Below are 18,270 nucleotides of genomic sequence, written 5' to 3' on the forward strand. Positions count from 1 at the left end.
TTCCACTAAAAATAACGGAATTTTCCTATTCAACAAGTTTTCAAGTAAGTATTAGGTAATCACAGAAGCCTCTATTTTATAAAAATCCTGTTAATAATTACAGAAATATTACTATAATTAACTCTCAAATATTTTCAATACAACTTTATTTCATTATGTTGTACATCATTAATGTGTTTTTAACTATAGTTTTAATTCTACTAATGGTACATGTACTTGGTTTAAAGCATCATAAAAGTCTACAAGGCTAGTATGAAAAATACAATCCCCTGCTCTCTTCCCAGAAGCAATCTCTTTCAAGGCTTTTAATCATTCTTTCCGTATTTGCCTCCATATCTTTAAGAAACAACTTGTTTTCCAAGTCTGCCCCCACAACTCCCTCCCACACACACATCATTCTGATTTCCTTAGCGTCCCAAAATCATAATTTTGGTTTCATCAATATTTGAATTTTGCCACTAAGCCATAATATAATATGATAGTTTTTCCTTTCCTGCACCAGATTTTGCTCCCCAGTAATTCAACCCAAACTTTATGCCAGGTGTCCAAATCTCCTCATAAGAACTTCAGATGTGATAGGTATTCTATTATACCTTCCTTTTCTCACAGAAATCTTTCCTAGAGCCTTCTGACTTGCTCCATGACGTACTAGTTGCCCTCTCTGTCTGGTGTAGAACTATCTTCTCTGATTTTCCTTCATCATCATCCCAGGTTTCTCTTTGCCTCCTTTTGTTGTTAGATCATCTGTTTCCTGAATCCTATGCCATCCTTTTTCTCTGTTTATTCTTTTGTTTTGCTAAACCACATCCTTCAGTAGCTGCTTGAGAACAAATACATTAAAAGTATATATTTTTTCTTTTTTTTTCTTTTTTTGTAATTTTTAAAGACTTTTTTTGTAGTGTTTTTTTGTGTGTGTCTTTTTTGTTGTTGTATTTTTGGAGGTATATTTTTTAAGCACTTACATCTTTAAAAATCCTTCATCGGCACTCATACTTAAGTAGTAACTTGCCTGGATATAGAATCCTAGATTGGAAATAATTTTTCTACCCAATTTTGCGAGCATTGCTTTATTGCCACCTGATTACTGGGACTGCTATGGAATCTGAAGCCATTCTGATTTCATATCCTCTGTATGTGACCTGTATTTTGTCTCTCAGGGAGTTTAAGATCTTTTCTTTGACTCCTATGTTCTGAAAGTACCCAAGAATATGTCACTGTAACCAACTTAGAAAACACACAGAAACATTTAAACAACCCAACAAACAAAAATCACCTTTCTTCCACCCAGTCTGCTAATATTTTTGTGTATTTTCTTCCTGGGTTCCTTCATAAGTGTGTGTGTGTGTGTGTATATTGCAAATGAGTCACAATGTGCATAAGACTTTATTGGCTTCTTTTTTCACTTAGTATTATCTATATGTTAAAACTCTAGAGTGCTGGGTACTGAATATATACCAGACCTCAGAGGACATACAGTCCCTAAAATTTCTTTCTTTATAGAAAATTTTAAATGAAATACAAAGAATTCCTGTATACCACACCAAGATTTTCCAAATTGCCCAGATGTTCATTTAACCATTTGAGATTTATATTCTTCACACCTCTCTCTCTGCATAACTATATATGATACAGGTATGATGGCGGCGGACTTGGCCCAGTGGTTAGGGTGTCCGTCTACCACATGGGAGGTCCACGGTTCAAACCCCGGGCCTCCTTGACCCGTGTGGAGCTGGCCCATGCTCAGTGCTGATGTGCACGAGGAGTGCTGTGCCACACAGGGGTGTCCCCGCATAGGGGAGCCCACACGCAAGGAGTGCACCCCGTAAGGTGAGCCGCCCAGCACGAAAGAAAGTGCAGCCTGCCCAAGAATGGTGCCACACACACGGAGAGCTGACACAACAAGATGACACAACCAAAAGAAACAGAGATTCCCGTGCCACTGACAACAACAGAAGCGTACAAAGAAGACGCAGCAAATAGACACAGAGAACAGACAAACAAAAAAAAGATACAGGTATGAGGTATAGATATATTTAAGCTAGCTATCTATATATGTCTAATCTACCAACATTATTTAAATTTTTCCAATTGTCTCACTAATATCCTTTAAATCAAAAGTAAAACACAAAACCAAACCAAAAAGCCATGATCCAGAATCCAATCCAAGGTCACAACTTGTAGTTAGTTGTCATATCTTTTTTTAGTCTTCTCTTGTCTGAACTGGTTCCTTAGTCATCTTTTTCTTTTATGACCTTGACATTTTTGAAGAGTACAGACCATTTATTTTGTATGTCCTTCTATATGGGTTTGACAAATGATCCCCTATAACTGGATTCACTTTATATATTTTTGGCAGAATTCTACCATGATGTATCCTTCTCACTGTGTCTCATCAGAAAACACATGACTCTGTCTCATTATGGATGTTGTTATTTTGATCATTTGGCTAAGGGATAGTGTCTGCTGGCTTCTACTGTAAAGTTGCTATTTTTTATTTATAATTGATAATATCTTATGTGGAGATACTTCAAGCCTATATAAATATCCTCTTTCTCATCAGACTTATACCCACTAGTTCCTACAATTTTTAAAAACTTAAATGTATCCTTTTCACTGGGTCAACATTTCCAGAGTGAGATACAAAGTATATTTATTTATTTTTTCTTTCTTTCTTTTTTATTATCTTTTCTTTTAAAGATACATAGGCCACACAAAATGTTACTTTAAAAAATATAAGAGGTTCCCATAAACCCCAGTCCCCACACCCCCTACTCCTCCCACATGGACAACTTCTTCATTGTATTTGATGAGTACATTTTGGAGCACTGCTCCACAGCATGAATTACAGTTTATGTTATAGTTTATACTCTCTCCCAGTCCTTTCAAGATATTCTTAGATATAACCTCACATTACATTTCTCTAGCTCTTTGGTGTTTTCCAACCTTTGCACATATTATTATCTCTTTGACCCTTCTCCAGGGTGCTCCATTCCAACAATGTTTTTCCTAGAAATGAGTTATGTCTTTTTCTTCCAAATATGAAGGACTTTTTTCTGACAGTGTATGTCAGTCTGAAAGGGAGGAAGAACTTTGGCATGGTAATACTCGAGCCTCTTCAGGTATACTCTTCAAGCCTGGCAAAGTTAATCTGGCCTGAGCAGCATCTTTTCTTTTCCCTTAGAGCATTCTCAGCACAGCACCTTGCACAAACCCTGCCACAGGCAGGTGCTGAAGGCTTGTTGATCAATGAAGAAATATAAGATTTTTTTTTGTCTTTATTTTTTTAATATTACATTCAAAAAATATGAGGTCCCCATATACCCTCCACCCCCCTCATCCCACTTCTCCCCCCATAGCAACAATCCCATCCATCATGAGACATTCATTGCATTTGGTGAATACATCTCTGATCACCACTGCACCTCATGGTCAATGGTCCACATCATAGCCCACACTCTCCCACATTCCACCCAGTGGGCCATGGGAGGCCATACAATGTCCAGTAACTGTCCCTGCAGCATCACCTAGGACAACTCCAAGTCCCAAAAACACCTCCACATCTCATCTCTTTCTCCCATTCCCACACCCAGCAGCCACCATGGCCACTTTCTCCCCACCAATGCCACATTTTCTTCTATTACTAATCATAATAGTTCATGAATAGAATATCAGTAATCCATATTCTATTCCTCCATCCTGTGGACCTTGGAATGGTTATGTCCACTCCACATCTATATCAAGAGGGAGCTTAGAGTATATTTAACTGCAACTTTACTTGTATCTTCATTTCATTCCTTTTTGGGTACATGGCATGATCTTCTAACTTAAGAGGTCATCCATTTCCAAAACCCAACACCCGACTCATCCAAAGTTCTTGAGGCTTCAGGAACATGAGGCTGAAAATGACCTCAAATACCTGGGCCCATACCTTGGACTTGAGACTCACAGATAACCCTAACCCACTTCAGAAAAGTCTCCTCAACTTCTAGTCCAGCCCTCTCTTTCCCAGAGTTGATGAATGAAGAGATGGTGACAGTTAAGTCAAAAATGACTATGCCACTCCACCTCATAGTCTGGATTTTATACAGTGTAACTAAGCTAAGTTTGATGTTATGGATTCTCCAGATCTTTCCAAGCACTATCCAAGGAAAAAGAGGCTCAAGACATTCATACCTGCGGGTTGTAAGTGTCTGCATGTTTTTCCAGCCAAGGCTTCTCCCCTAGCTTCTCCAACCTTCAGCCTTCTACTGACTATCTCCCTCCCAGCTGCAACCCCTCTTCTCCATGGAGTTGGGCCATAAATGACTGACGCTGACCAATCAACCAAAAGATTTCCCCCTTATACTCTGTTCTACTCCATAGGTGGACCTTCCCATACATTCTAATTCACAAACACACTATTTCCATAATTATTTTCTCCAGGAAAATAGTTATCTGCTCACGAGTTTTTAAGTAGAATTGTGTTAAAATATGTCTGCAAATATATAGAAAACTGTCTAGTAGAGAAGAATAGAGAACAAAATAAATACACAGGAAAATGACCAGGAGGAAATACATTAATATTCTACCAGTGTTGTGTTGAGAGATAAGAAGTGACTTTGTCTCCTCTTTGTCGGTAGCAACACTGGCCCAACTTCCAGGCTGCTTCTGCATTTCCTTGCCTCAAGAACTCTTGCAGCTGGAGCCTTCTCTACCACTCATGCAGCAGGCAGGAAGTGCTAGGAGACTAGTGCAGCAACCCTCAACCTCTCATTGACAGTAGTTGGTATGAAATACACAAGCTTCCTCACTCATTTGATAGGATAACTCTGCAGCACACGTCCTATACTTTCTTTTTTTTTTTAATTATGTTTTTTGAAGATACATAGATGACAAAAAATGTTACATTAAAAAATATAAAAGGTTCCCATATACCCCACACACACCCCATGCCACTCCTCCCACATCAACCACCTCTTTCACCATTGTGGCACATTCATTGCATTTGGTGAATACATTCTGGAGCACTGCTGCACTACATGGATAACAGTTCACATTGCAGTCTACACACTCCCCCAGTCCATTCAGCAGATTATGGCAGGATATATAATGTCCAGCACCTGTCCCTGCAAATCATTTAGGACAAGCAGGATCAAGCTTTACTTAACCACAATGGTTAAGTAAACTGCTTGAAAATGCAAACTTTACTGGTTACCTTCACTTCCTTGTCTCATTCCCTCACTGATGATTCCCTGCCTTCCCAATAAACTACTTGCACTTCAGTCCTTGTCTTCCAGGAGAGCTGAAACTAAGACAATGCTTCACGTCAGTGAATAGGGATTACTTTTATGGTCAAGAAAATCCAGGACCAAAACCCACTGCAGGGAAGTAGTTGTGGCTCAACTGATAGAGTGTCCACCTACCATATGGTGGGCCCAGGGCTCAATACCCAGGGCCTTCTGACCTGTGTGGTGAACTGACCCGCACAAGGAGTGCCATGCGAAGCAGGGGTGGCCCCCACATAGGGGTGCCCACACACAAAGAGTGCACCCCACAAGGAGAGCCACCCCATGCGAAAAAAGCGCAGCCTGTGCAGGAGTGGCACTGCACTCACAGAAAGCTGGCGCAGCAAGATGATGCAACAAAAAAAAGTGACACAGTTTCCCAGTGCCGCATGACAAGAATGCAAGTGGACACAGAAGAACACACAGCGAATGGACACAGAGAGTAAGGCAATGGAGGGGAAGGGGAGAGAAATAATAAAATAAATCTTTTTTTAAAAAAAACAAAAAACCCACTGCAGTGCCATGTCACTCCCTTTCTCTAAACATTGGCTACCAGCAATGTATTCTCCAGAGTCTCAAAATGGTGCCCTATTCCTCTGGTTCTGACACCACCAATCTTACAACAGAAAAGTACAAATAAGGACACTTTCATTGCTCTTTTTTATTTGAGACAGTCAGGAAGTAATTTATTGGTGGTCTAGTGAGTAAGGGCAGTGCTGGCAAAACCTTCACGAGTGCAGAGCCTGCCAGGGGCCATGACTGGTGATATATTTGACACTACAGCCATTCGGGATGAGGTGCTTCTCAGCCATTGTGTCTTCAAAGTTGTCAGAATCAAACTTGGTAAAGCCCCACTTCTTGGAGATAAGGGTCTTCTGGCTGCCTGCCAGGAAACTTGAACTTGGCACTGCCTAGCGCCTTATCCACATGCTCCTTGTTTTGAGGTTTGGTGGGGATGGGCATGATGACTTGGGCATTGTGGTCTCCAGCCTCGCACACCTTGTCTGGAGCCCAGCCTGGGGGCGGCAAGAGTTCAGATGGGATCTGTATTAGTCAGCCAAACGGGTGCTGATGCAAAATACCAGAAATTGGTTGGTTTTTATAAAGGGTATTTATTTGGGGGTAGGAGCTTACAGATACCAGGCCATAAAGCATAAGTTACTTTCCTAACCAAGTCTATTTCATGTGTTGGCTCAAGATGGCTGCTGATGTCTGCCAGGATTCAGGCTTCCTGGGTTCCTCCTTTCCTGGGGCTGGCTTCTCCTTCCTCTGTGAGCTTACTTCCCAGGGCTCCAGCTTAAGACTTCAGCATCAAACTCCAACATCAAAACTCCAGCATTGAGAACCCTCAACTCTGTCCTTTGCCATGTCTTTCATCTGTGAGTCCCTACCCACCAAGGGGTGGGGACACAACACCCTAATGACATGGGCCAATCAAAGTCCTAATCATAACTTAATCATGCCTGAGTACAGACCAGATTACAAACATAATCCAGTATCTATTTTGGGAAATGCATAACCATATCCAACTGCTACAGGGTCATAAACGGGAAGGGGCTGTCTCCAGAGTCCCTTATAGGGTAACCCACATATACAATAGGCTGCCACACTGCCAAGAAGGTGGCTGTCTGTAGTCGTTTCACACTGGGCCCTCCTGGGGAAAGGAGGGCAGTTGCTTAATTGCCTGCAGATCCTTTTATTTTTAAGGAAGAGGAATTTATGTGACTCATTGATTTTCTTGCTCCTGGAGGTGAACTGTGTTTCCTCTTTGCTCTAGAGAACATTCTTGCTGAAGTTTATGGAATCCAGAACATCTACCTTCAGGGATTTCAGCTATAGAATCTGTCACAGATGGACCTCAGAGACCCTATTAAAGATGATAAAATTGGTAATGTTAACATTTATTGACCAAAAAAAAAATGTGCCAGGTACTTTTTTTAACCACTTTTCCTAAATAAGCTCATTTAATCTTCACAACAAGCCTATCATGGTGATAATATTATCTCCAGTTTACAGATGAAGAAACTGAGGCATAGAGAAATTAAGAAATCACCATGTCATCCAGCTAATCAGTGAAAGAGAATGGATAGATGCTCTTTCCACTACCTTCTGGTCTCTCAATTCTGTTTCTGAAATGCCTTGCATCACCATTCCTCTTCCCTGCACATATACAGAAACACACACCCTGTGCTACCCAAATATCTTCAGAGAATTCCTCTGAAAGAATAAAATTTCCAGTACTATGTGCAAACCTTGAAAAGATATATCTTATGTACTTATATGAAACTAGGTGGCACAGTGTCTGTTTTGACCCTTTGTCTTTATCCAGAGTGAGGCCAATTCATTCTTCAGACATTTAGCCAATACCCAGGAAGAAAAGCACATGGCAAACCAGATGAGCCCAAGGAATGGACTGAGATGGTCTGGTCTCATTCTCACCTCCTCCCCTACTTCCTATCCCTTCCTTTGATTAACTGGTTCCTTGACAGTTAAGGAAGCATTTAGACTTGGCTCCTCCAACCGGATCTTGGATCTTTGTACTAGCCAAGATGTCTTGGTTAATAGAGAAACCAGGTGCTGCCTGGCATTTCCCAGATACACAGGCCTTACTGCACCATGGGCTTCCAGTGAGACCTCAGCCCACAACAACCTCTCAGGCCAGCCAGGGAATGACAAACAGGTACCAATCTACACTTAATTCACACTAGTGAGATGTGGGCAGTGCTATGATAAAAAAGTGTGTTTCCAGCTGTACTTTTGTGGAACATTGGAGCATTTCACCTGAAAATCCATGAAACCAGAGACTGTCAGATTTATGTACTGAGAATAAATAAAGGCAATTATGTTCTAGGTAAAGACAAAGAAAAAAACCTCCAGCCTGTCCTCCTGTGCATACCTGACAGATATGTGGACCAACGAAGCTACAAGCAAGTGCCATTAATCAGAATTTAGCCACTCCCTAATCCTGAAGACTTCTCTCACACCCCACTAATTTACTTGCTCCAGCTATGGGTCTAATAAACTGTCTGTAGTGAGAATTGCAGAAGCTCATTTTAAGCAAATTAGATTATTAAAATGTAAATTATGACTAGTTAATATCCAATAATAAGTAGGTAGCTACTAACAATAAAATAAGGCTTTATCCATTGAAAGATCATGAATAGTTGATTAAAAAGAAATGCAAATGGTAAGAGATGTATAAAAAGACACTCAAATTCAATAATTACTTAATTTTTAAAATGCAAATCAAAACAAGATACCATTTTTAAAAACCTATCAGAGTGAAATAACACAACCACCCTCAAAGTTTGGTATTTCTCTCCCAATTATACATAGATTTTACATATTCATTTGTAAGTGGTAAAACCAGAAATCCAAAGAATTCCAAATCTGCAATATTTCTATTGCTTTAATTGGGGATGGGATGTTGGAAGGAAGGTGGGTGGGTTGTTATGGAGTCAAATCGCAGTTTGTGGTAAAAGATATTAGCATTTTTGAATTTAGTTTCTAAAGGATTAAACCCACTTACATCACCAGGTTTCAGTTTGTTTATTGATACCTTACCAACTCTAGATTTCATTGTTTTTAAAATGTTTATTGCTTGTCAAGTTTGAAGGAGGGCAGATCCCAGAAAATCCTGTTTTTAAAGCTAACCCATCCCTGTGAATGTAAATCTATATATGGAAATTTTGGATTAGATTCACTTCCTTTTGATTAGATCACTTTAGTAGGGCATAACCCAGGGTGAGTCTTAATCCTCTTACTGGAGTCCTTTATAAACAGAGGAATAAAAAGTTGCAGACACAGATAGAAGTTGCAGAGTCAGAGAAGAACCCAGAAGGTGAGAAAGAAGCCACTGGGGCCCAGAAGCTGGAATCAATGGAACAGAGGCTGAGAGGAAGCCAGAAGCCAAAGCAACTGGGCCTGGAAGAGAAGGGAGAGAAGAACTGACAATACCACGTGCCTGATCTCCCACAGTTGCAGCCCAGGGGGGAAGCATCTCTGCTGATGCATTGATTTGTACGCTTTTGTGGCCTCAGAATTGCAAATTCCCATTGTAAAAGCTAACCCATTTCTGGTGTAGTGCTCCCAGCAGCTTTTAGCAAACAAAAGCACTACTCTTAGGCAAAAAGGGACTCACTGGTTTGTTTTGCTGTTGTTTGTAATTGCTTGGATTATTAGTGATTTGCATATTTGTTCTATGGATTCCATTTTCTTTTATGGACAATTTTGCTCATTATCATTTAGTATAACATCATTATCACCATTTCACATATGCTATTTGCTATGAATATTCCATAGTCATGCTTCTATTTTATTTTGGGTTTTTGCAATGAAATAAGTTTTCTAACTATAATCAAATTTGTCTATCTTTTCCTTGGTAAGTATCTTTTCTACACTTACATAAACACTCTCCCAAAATGAGATAAGCATTCAAGTCTGTTTTCTTCTTATATTTAAATCACTCTCTTTAAAGTCACCTGGAATTTATTTTGACCTGTTGTTTAAGATGTAGGCTAATAAAATGAAGTCTCCTCTTTCCACAATTGTACATTAGACTTTCAACATCATTTAATGAAGACTTTCATGGTGGTGGTTCTATAATCATATATTCTTATACCCTAAGGTTTCTGCAAATTTCATCAGGATTCTGCACAAAAACATGAGTAATTCTGTCTGTGGTCAGTGCCTCATGCCAACCCCAAATATACACCATTCACTTAATCCACAAGCCCTGCAGTCTCTAATCCAAAACATCTCTTGAAACCAAACAGTAGTTTCCATGCTTACAGCAATTCCCCAAGTTCATGCCACCATCTTCTCTTGCATGGACCAGGGCAGAAGCCCTCTAACTAGTCATCTTGCTTCAATTCTTGCTTAACTATATTCCTTTTTTACATGACAGCCCAAGGGACCTTAAAGATAATTAAATGTTATTTTTTCACTGTTCAGACTCAGACTGGGAGGGAAGTTGGGGGCTTTTAGAAAACACTCTGCCTTTTTCTTCAACCGTGTTAAAATATGAATTGGCCTCAATGCAATCACAATCGAAATCCTATCAGGTTTTTTCTGCATTTGAATCATATTTTTTAAGATTTTTATTAGAGACGTTGTGAGTTTACAAAACAATCATGCATAAAATACAGAATTCCCTGGCACCACTCCACCACCAACACCTTGTACTGGCGTGGAACATTTGTAACTATTGATGATAGCACTTTCTAGCAGGCTTTTTCAACAGAAATAAATAAAATAATGAAATTGCTAAAGGTAAATGAAGATTTGTATGAACATATGCTTTTCTAAAATATTAATTTAAATGTTTCATTCATCGATTTCTTTTTTTTTTACATTTATCAGTCTTATCTTTATTTTTTACTTTTTTAAAATTTCAATTAACTTCCCTTTTGCATTGCTTCCTTTTTTTTTCTTTTAATTTTATTTATTTCTCTCCCCTTCTCCACCCCACCCCGCCTCACCCCGCCCCAGTTGTCTGTTCTCTGTGTCCATTTGCTGCGTGTTATTTTTGTCTGCTTTCTGCTGTTGTCAGCGGCACAGGAATCTGTGTCTCTTTTTGGTCCATCATCTGGCTGCATCAGCTCTCCCTATGTGCAGCACCACTCCTGGCAGGCTGCACTTTTTTCACACTGGGTGGCTCTCCTTACGGGGCGGGGCGCACTCCTTGCGCGTGGGGCTCCCCTACGCAGGGGATACCCCTGCGTGGCAGGGCACTCCTTGCGCACATCAGCACTGCGCATGGGCCAGCTCCACACGGGTCAAGGAGGCCCGGGGCTTGAACCGCGGACCTCCCATGTGGTATTCGGATGCCCTATCCACTGGGCCAAGTCTGCTTACCTTTTTACACTTTTTAAATTAATGTTAATAGATCACAAAGAATGTTACATTAAAAAACATTTTAAAAAATTAAAAATATAAGAGGTTCCCATATACCCCACTCCCCACCTCCCACCCCATCATTTTTGTAAATTGTATTTTTTGAAGATATATACATCACAAAAAAAAGTTACATTAAAAAATATAAGAGGTTCCTATATACCCCCCACCCCCCACCCCACTTCTCCCCCAACAACAACCTCCTCCATCACTGTGGCACACTCATTGCACTCAGTGAACATGGTTTGGAGCACTGCTGCACCATGTGGATAATAATTTACCCTGTAGTTCACACTCTTCCCCAGTACATTCAGTGGGTTATGGCAGGATATATGAAGTCCAGCATCTGACCCTGCAATATTATTTAGGACAACTCAAAATCCCAAAAATGCCCTCACATCACATCTCTTCTTTCCCCCCTGCCCTCAGCAACTACTATGGCCACTTTCTCCACCTCAATGCCACAATTTGTTTTATTACTAGTCACAATAGTTTTATAGTAGAATATCAGTAAGTCCACTCTAATCCATATTTTATTCCTCCCTTGTGATGTTCTCAAACAGAGGGAATTGTGTCTCTCGAGAGCATCGGGAGCTCCCAATCGGTAAGGGCAGTCTAGTATGTCAAGCCCTCAGCATTCTTTTTTTTTTTTTTTAAATATTTATTTATTTATTTAATATCCCCCCCTCCCCTGGTTGTCTGTTCTTGGTGTCTATTTGCTGCGTCTTGTTTCTTTGTCCGCTTCTGTTGTCGTCAGCGGCACGGGCAGTGTGGGCGGTGCCATTCCTCGGCAGGCTGCTCCCTCCTTCCCGCTGGGCGGCTCTCCTTATGGGTGCACTCCTTGCGCGTGGGGCTCCCCCACGCGGGGGACACCCCTGTGTGGCACGGCACTCCTTGCGCGCATCAGCGCTGCGCATGGCCAGCTCCACACGTGTCAAGGAGGCCCGGGGTTTGAACCGCGGACCTCCCATGTGGTAGACGGACGCCCTAACCACTGGGCCAAAGTCCGTTTCCGAGCCCTCAGCATTCTTGCAAGTATCTGTAAATCTGGTCCCTCAAGAGGTGAAGATTGATTTCTTCTTTTTAGTTTTGTATTATAAATATTTAAAATTATAACTTTATGGAAATCGACAAGATAATTATAAAATTCATATGGAAATGCAAAGGGCCTCGTATTACTAGGGTTTTAGCAATACCCCATTAGTTTAGATGTGCTGTTCATAGGTTTTCATTACTCTTAAATATACTTTGATGATAGTCTTGATTTCTCCTTCAGTCCCAATAACATTAGAGAAGAGTGATCAGTTTGCTTTTTATGAATTCCCAAATGGTTACAGTTTGAAAAATGCTCAAATTTATATCACTGATTTATAATGTCTTGAACAATGATCAAAACATGGTCTTCCAGCTTTAGCTGTTTGGGAGGGGAAAGAGAAATCTGAGGTTTTCTGCATGGATGAACAATTTTTATAAAATTTCTTCAAGATGTGAAAAGCCCCATCCATTTCAGTTACAAGGTTCAGACAGAAGGACCATAGTTTTAAAAGTATATATTGGAGTGGATGTGGCTCAAATAATTGGGCGTCTGCCTCCCAAAGGGGGGGTCCTGGGTTCGGTTTCCAGTGCCTCCTGAGCAAGGGAGCCACTGGCGGGGGGTGGGAAGGCAGAATAAAAAGATTTTTAAAAAGTAGATGCTTGCTTAAGTTTCTATCCAGTTGTTACACATTGCCCATTGCATATTGTAAGGATAAGGATAAAAACCCAAAACCAAGTATTTACTCTGTAGTTCTTCCTCTTTGCCTGTATCACCCAATCAGTTTAGAGAGAAGAAATAAGAGCTTAATAGTTGTTTTTAATGAAGAAATGTCCTCACTTTTCTTGCTGTCACACTTTACATTTGAGAATCTTCACCAGAAAAATAATTTGCTACTGTCCTCCTGTTCAAAAGGGGAAATCTGAGGGGAACTGGACCATTTTCAAAAATCTGGGGCAAATAATATCCTCTTTTCCACAAGCAGTTGCTGCAATTCATTTTGTATTAATGTGTATTCTATGAACTCCTAAATACAGTGAGTTAATTAAAAGTATACTGTTGTCCTTCCTAGACAAAGACAGCATCTTGGCAACAGTGTTACTTCCTGTGTTTACAAATGAAGCTACAGAGATAAAAGTGAATCCATTCCTTTTCTTAGGAGCTGCAGGTTTAATTGTTGTAACAGCAAAAACTGTGTTAGATCTCTGAAGAACCAGGAATCCGAAGTAACAGTCAATCCATAAGTAATAGTCCTTTTATTTAATTAAAATATGCCCTGCTTCTCTGTAAGATTTTATAGAATTTTTTCCTTTAGGATTAAGTTGCCTTGTTTTGATTGCTGCTGTTGTTTCATTGGTTTTGTGTTACTGGTAACATTTGTAGGTTCTCTAATAATAAGAATGACAATTTTAGAGAATCAGTAGATTTAACACTCTTACTGTCATATTGTCATGGTGGCATCATTTAATAGAATACAGCTAATGAAAGGAATGAGGAAGCCCTTTATGTGTTTTTTTTTTTAAAGTTAGGCCAGTAAAAGAATTTATTTGGGAAATGGGGGAAAGAACAGAGCTTGCTGAGAAATGGGAGAGGACAGACATGCATCCCCTAGGCAGAGAGCGCGAGCTCTGCCTTGTGTGTCACCTTTTAAACTGTTGATTATTCCTCGCCTTGCTAATACCAAGAGGAGGGGCCCCAGCTGTTCTCAGTTACCCCACCAATGGTGGGGGCCAAAGGTGAGGCTTGTTTGGAATACCCGGGGCCTCCTTATGCATTCACATAAAATTATTCCCAGCATACATTGTTAAGGGGGAAAAAAGCATGATGCCAAACAGGGCTGTATAATACTTCCAGGGGGAAAAGAATTATAAATGTGCCTTTATTTGCATAAAATATCTCCAGAAAGATCCATAAGAAGCTGACAGCATTGATTGCTTCTAGTAAGGGAAACTGAGAGGCAGAGAGGAGAGGAAAGAGGAAAGATTTTTAATGTTTACCCTTTTAAAAAAATTACTGGATCGTGAAATAAGATTTAGAATATATTACTTATTTAAAAAAATAATAAATGTGTTAGAAAGTAGGAAGAAAAGGAGGGAGGGACGGAAAGAACAAGGAACACAGGCCATATAGGAAAATAATACCAGCAAACTTTTCCTGGAAAATCTGTATAATAATGTAATCCAGCCATGTAAAAGAGATTGGAGTTGTAGAAGACAGTATACAAAAGGATGTACAGTGAGTTCTGTATCCATTTAAGTATAAATGATGGCCAACTGTTACAGCCACTACAATTACAAAACAATTGTTTACATGTTATTTTTTGAAGAAAAACAACATTAGGTAAAAGATAATAAAAAATATAGTGTACTATAGATATTATGGTCTGTACCTAAATCTCAAAGACTGCTGTCAAAAATTCAAAGGTGGGAACAAGCCAAGAGGACATTCGTCTAATCAATTTAAATTTATCAAGCAGAATAGATTACTATACTGTATAGCCATACTACTTGGTATAACTCAAGGCTAAAACATTTGAAACCCTAAGAATTACACAGATGAAAATATGAGTAAAATAATGACAAACCTTGTAAAGAGTATTTCCAGGTCCTATTCATGTCAGAGATAAATTCTTATCAAACTGATACTTATATTTAAGTTGTTTCATTGAGAATAAACAAAGGTTTCTGCAAATTTCATCAAGAGTCTGCACAGAATCGAGTGCAAAGTCTGTCTGTGAATTATTTTTACCAAGTTAGCACACTGTTGCTATCAAAACCTGACAGTGACAACACAGACCACTTTCTCTTATGAATGCACAGCTCCTAAATAACAGATTCGCATGGAGAGTTCAGCAATGCATTATGGATATACAATAAGATCATAACAAATTTATTAATAACTCAAAAAGGCAAGGGTGTTGAACATCAGAGAATATCTTAGTAAAATTCACTTAATGATGGCTAAAATGGGGGGAGGGGGCGTATACTAATTTCTGTAGAGTTGTTGGGGGCTGGGGACCGGGAAAGGGGCACTAGAGGAAATTTCGGCATGATAGAAATGTTAATCGCTCGTCAAATGTCTCAGATCAGCAACTCTAGCCCCAGAACGGTGAATGTTTACTGTGTATAAATTATACCTTAATACACTTGACGTTTAAAAATAATTCAGTTGAAGAAACGGAATGTTTACTTCAGATTTTTAAAAGTGCAACATTAGCTCAGCTAAAATAAAAATAGGTGGCAAATTCTTTAGCTTTGAATATAACAAAAAAAAAAATACATAGACAAAATCTATTTTTCAGAGGTATTATCAAATATATTCCAAGTACGTATATTTGCTATATATACTCAAAATGTAGCATCAGGCTGAATGATTTAGCATTAGAAGCAACCCCACTACAGTCAGGTACAAAATGAGGGTATCACAGAGCAGCACTTTCATTTAACATTTGTTCTGAGTGGCAGTTTAGTACTCAAGAATTAATCTATTAGAAAAGAGGAGAAAGTGATTGTGTTCTAGCAGATGATGTAGAAATACAACCGACAATCAAATGCAAAGCTATTCGAATTCATAACAGAATTCAAAAAGGTAGTCCATAACAAGATTTTTTCCTTTACATTTTTAAGTGAATATATGCATGTGCCTATATATGGATATTGGACATATATAAGATAATATATATCCCAGTGTCTTAGTTTGCTAGGGCTGCTATAACAAAGTATCACAGACTAGTTGGCTTAAACAATGGAAATGTATTGTCTCACAAACCTGGAGGATAGAAGTCCAAAATTCAGTTGTGGGCAGGGCATCCTTCCACGTAAAGGGGAGAATCCATTCCCGGGCCTCTCTCCTGGCTTTTGGTGGGTGGCCAGCAATCTATAGCATTCCTTGGTTTATGGCAGCTTAACTCAATCTCTGCCTCCATCACATGGCTATCTCTCTCTTTGTTTCTCTCTCACTTACAGGGTCCGAATTTCCTCTACTTATAAGGAGTAAGTCCTGCCCTAATCCAGTTTGGCCAAAAAGAGCCTATTTCCAAATGGTTTACATTTACTTTATCAGGAATTAGGACATGATCATATCTTTATATAGATATACATATAGATACATAGATCACACAAAATGTTACATTAAAAAATATGAGGTTCCCATATACCCCACTCCCTTCAACCCCACCCCACTCCTCCCTCACTGACAACGTCTTTCATTAGTGTGGCACATTCATTGGATTTGATGAGTACATTCTGGAGCACGGCTACACAGAATGGATTACAGTTTATGTTGTAGGTTATACTTTCTTCCGGTCCATTCAGTGGGTTATGGCAGGATATATAATGTCCTGCATCTGTCCTGGCAATATCACTGAGGACAACTCCAAGTCCTGAAAATGCCCCAATATCACACCTCTTTTTCCCTCTTCCTGCCCTCAGCAACTCCATGGCCACTGTTTCCACATCAGTGATATAATTTCTTCCATTGCTAGAATACCGGTAAATCAACTCTAATCCATATGTTATTCCTCCATCCTGAGGACCCTGGGATGGCGATGTCCACCCCACCTCTAAATTGAGAGGGGGCTTAGATCCCACCTGGCTGATGGATGGAATTCTCCTGCTTGCAGCTGTAGACTTTTTGGTTCCCTGGTATGGTGGTTGACCAACCTCATCTCCTTGTTAGCTGACCTGGGTAAGTCCAACAACCTGGAGAGTAGGAGTTGCAACTCTGCTAAGGCTCAGGGCCCAGCTGGCACATAGACAGTCCGGGATTCAAGTCCCCTGAGCATATACCAACCCCGGCACCAACCACAGGTTCAGTAAAAGTGACAGAAGAGGCATGTGTAGAGAGGTCACATCTGAGTCCAACTCCATCACCCTCAGGAGCACAAATTTCAAAGTAGGGCCCACTGGCAAGGCACTGAACTCCAGAGCCATCTGTCATAACTGTAGGACCTGGGTGTCTCCATAGCCCTCAGGAGTACCACTACCTGGGGTTGAATCTACTTTGGCTGTCTCTGAGATCCTGCTGAGATGTGCCTAAGCACCACCCCTCTGATGACCTCCCAACTCATTTTGAAGTCTCTTAGCCATATAAATTCATTTGTCTTTACCACTTCCCTCTTTTATCCAAGGTTTTTTTCTAGTTGTATCACCAGCTGGTGCTTGGTAGTAATCCCTCAACAGCAGGGAAGCTCATCCCTGGGATGAGTATATCTTTTGGGGATATACAGTTTAATCCATGATGCCTGAGTTTATTATGAAAATTTTCAAATACACACAAAAGCACATAGATTGCTATAATAAACCCCCTGTAAATTATTACACAGCTTTAACATTAATAGCCTTTTGTCAGTCTAGAATATTCTAGAATGAACTTATTAAAATAACCTTTTAAAAATATACACATAAATGTTCATGGGAAAAATACTGATTTGAAAAAAGAAAAATCCCTTGCAATCCTTTACTCAGTGATAATCAGGGTTAATAAGTTGGTGTCTATCACACAGTTATTTAGTAAAATCAATAGCTTTCCTATAGACAAATAAGATCCAGTTAGAAAATATGAGATCCTCTTTACAATAAGAATACCAGCAACATAATCAACCAAATATATATAAAGAAAGAAAGACACAGGTCTATATGAACTAAAACACATCCATGCTGAGAGAAAACTTGGGTAAAAGTTACAGATACATTAATTTTTGGAAAGAATTGATATTCTAAAGAATTTGTTTTTTCTAAAGTTTTAAAATTCAATGGAGGGAAAAGGACTTAGCCCAGTGGTTAGGGTGTCCGTCTACCACATGGGAGGTTCGCAGTTCAAGCCCCAGGCCTCCTTGACCCGTGTGGAGTTGGCCCATGTGCAGTGCTGATGCACGCAAGGAGTGCCCTGCCACGCAGGGGTGTCCCCCACGTGCAAGGAGTGCGCCCGTAAGGAGAGCCGCCCAGCGCGAAAGAAAGTGTAACCTGCCCAGGAATGGCGCTGCACACACAGAGAGCTGACAAGATGACACAACAAAAAGAAACAGAGATTCCCATGCCGCTGACAACAACAGAAGCGGACAAAGAAGAACATGCAGCA

At 40.0% G+C, this 18,270-nt stretch overlaps 1 non-coding gene across 1 annotated transcript; it reads right to left on the minus strand.

The window, feature by feature from the left end:
- Positions 1-6,819: 6,819 nt before the first annotated feature.
- LOC111759236 (small nucleolar RNA SNORA70) lies at positions 6,820-6,954 on the minus strand. Its single transcript, XR_002793300.2, has one exon. It is a non-coding gene; the product is annotated as a small nucleolar RNA SNORA70 (small nucleolar RNA).
- Between the last annotated feature and the right edge of the window lie 11,316 nt (positions 6,955-18,270).

This window comes from Dasypus novemcinctus, chromosome 31, assembly GCF_030445035.2.
Source record: "Dasypus novemcinctus isolate mDasNov1 chromosome 31, mDasNov1.1.hap2, whole genome shotgun sequence".
Lineage (NCBI taxonomy): Eukaryota > Metazoa > Chordata > Mammalia > Cingulata > Dasypodidae > Dasypus > Dasypus novemcinctus.